Here is a 2,841-nt window from a genome sequence, read left to right as displayed (position 1 = left end):
TTATCTTGTTTCTGGACATGTGCTGATATGGTCATCTGCTTTTGCTTCTTGGACATGTTGAATGTTTATCTGTGGCCTTAATACTTAATTGAGTATGTGTTTTGGTATTTTTTATGCTTTCTTATTGCTTCCAGGAAGATGTGATCAGGATGTGGGCTTTCCTTTTCACACTTCTTATTGCTTAACTCAGAGTAACTTTCACAGGTGTTGTCAGTTTCCCTGGTATATGGCAGCTGGTATTGGTTCTTGCCTGGGTTTTGGTGTTTTATAGGGTGTGATTGTATGTTGGCTGTATGGTAGCAGTTGCTGACTCTTCTTGTGTAATATAGGGAGACAAAGAGTCCTCCAAAGGCAGAAGAGGGAGAATATAACAGTAAAACAATACCAGAAAAAAAAAAAAGACTAAAAAACAGCAACAACCAAAACAAGACTGATACTGCAGTCTCTATGCACAGAAAGGAGAGAGGAGGGAGAGAAGAAAAAGAAGGAACGAAAAAAAAAGAAAAAAAATCAACATAAAAAAATTATTTTTAAAAATTTAAAAATTAAAAAAAAATCTGTAGCCTAATATGAGGTCTCTTTCCCTCCCTACAGCCCTCTCCTTCTCTTTCCCGTGTTAAAAAGCAGAACAAAAAGCAAACAAGAAAAGTTCAAGGCCTGCTCTTAGGCTGAGTATCTCTCAGCCATTTGGTTTTAAGTGGAAACTGTCTCTTTAAATTTCGAAGAGATCTATGCACATGCGTATTAGAACCCTCCAAGTGTGGGGTTGGAGTATCCACTTGCTCAGGCACTCCTATAGTTACTAGAATGGAGGTACACAGAGAGCAAGGGACCAATGAAAAGATACTAAAAAAATAAAAATAAAAAGAATGTCCACACCTCTGTCTCTATGGCTCTGTCAGGTGTCCGTGGCTGCTCCAATCCTTTCCCACCTTGGCCCCATACAAAATGGCAGCTTCTGGATCAGTTGAGCATCCCGAACCAGAAAGCAATGGATTTCTTGCTTCTGCCACAAACTCTCCAGTTGTAAGTCTTCCAACCTACTAAATATTCCTTTATGTGTGGTTCAGAGTACTGGGACCATCCCCTGAGCCTTCTTGGTCCTGTATTCTGTGTTGGTCCTGGCAGAGCTTGTCACTGCACTTCTGTATTCCATCTCTTGAGGTCCATGTTTATAGTCATCCCTTATGCTGTCTAAAGAAGGTATTTGTCCTTGACAACTCACCATACAGGTTGAATAAGTATGGTACAAGAATACCACCCTGTCACACAGCTTTCTTAATTTTAAACCATTCAGTGTTCCCATGTTCTACTCAAACAACTGCCTCTTGGTCCATGTCCATATTCCTCATGAGCACAATTGAGTGTTCAGGAATGCTCATAATTCACAATGTTATTCATAGCTTGTCATGATCCACATAATCGAAAGCCCTTGCATAAGTCAATAAAGCACAGGTAAACATCTTTCTGGTATTCTCTGCTTTCAACCAAGATTCATCAGATATCAACAATGATATCCCTCAGTCCACGTCCTCTTCTGAATCCAGCTTGATCCTATGGAAAGTTCTTTGTCAATGTATGCTTGTAGCCTTTTCTGTATTACCTTCAGTAAAAGTTTATTCGAATGGAATGTTGAAGATATTGTCCTATGATTTCCGCATTCCAATGATTTACCTCTCTTTGGAATGGGCACAAATAGGGATCTCTTCTATTCAGTTGGCCAGAGAGTTGTCTTCCAAATTTCTTGGCAGAGATGAGTGAGTGTCTCCTGTGCCATCTCACGTTCTTGAAATATTTCAATTTTTATTCCATGAATTCCTGGTGCCTTGTCCTGTAATGCACGTTGGACTTATTCCTTCAGTATCATTGGCTCTTGATCATATGCTACCTCTTGAAAGGGTTGAACATCAACCATTTCATCTTGGTACAGTGACTCTGTGTATTTCTTCCATCTTCTTTTGATGCTTTCTGCATCATTTAATAATTTGCCTGGAGAATCCTTTAATAACAAAAGTTGATGCTTGAATTTTTTTCTTCAGTTCCTCCATCTAGAGAAATGCTGAGCGTGTTCTTCCTTTTTGGTTTTCTGACTCCTGATCTTTGCACATTTCATTGTAATATTTGACTTTGTCTTCTCTATTTTGACTTTGAAATTTTCGGTTCAGCTCTTGTACCTCCTCATTTCTTTTGTTCAGCTCTTGTACCTCCTCATTTCTTTCATTTGCTTTAACATCTCTATGCTGGAGAGCACTTTTCAGAGTTTCTTCTGATATCCATTTTGAGTTTTTCCTTCCCACAACTCTTCTGGTCTTCAGTCTTTGGTGTTTAGTACATCAAATCTGTTCTTCAGATGATCTCTAAATTCTTGTGGGATATATTCACGGTTATATTTTGTTTTTTTGTGGAGTTCTTTCCATCTTCTTCAGCTTCAGTTTGAATTTGCGTATGAGCAATTGATGGTGTGTTCCACAATCTGCCCTGGCCTTGTTTTGACTCGTGATACAGAACTTTTCCATTGTCTCTTTCTGCAGATGTAGTGAATTTGATTCCTGTGTGTTCCATCTGGTGAGGTCCATGTGTATAATCATCTCTTATTCTGTCTAAAGAAGGTATTAGGTTCAGACTCATAGCGTCCCTACACAGATAAAGTTTCTGAGGAGTGGCTGTTAAGCTTGAACTGTCAACCTTGTAGTCCAACAGATTAACCCACATCAGGACTGTCTCTCTCTGTCTCTGTCTCTGTCTCTGTCTCTGTCTCTCTCTCTCTCTGTCTCTGTCTCTGTCTCTCTCTCTCTCTCTCTATATATATATATATATATATATATTCCACAAATATATAAG

This window comes from Chrysochloris asiatica, unplaced genomic scaffold, assembly GCF_000296735.1.
Source record: "Chrysochloris asiatica unplaced genomic scaffold, ChrAsi1.0 scaffold00183, whole genome shotgun sequence".
Lineage (NCBI taxonomy): Eukaryota > Metazoa > Chordata > Mammalia > Afrosoricida > Chrysochloridae > Chrysochloris > Chrysochloris asiatica.
Note: the sequence above shows the minus strand (reverse complement) of the source record.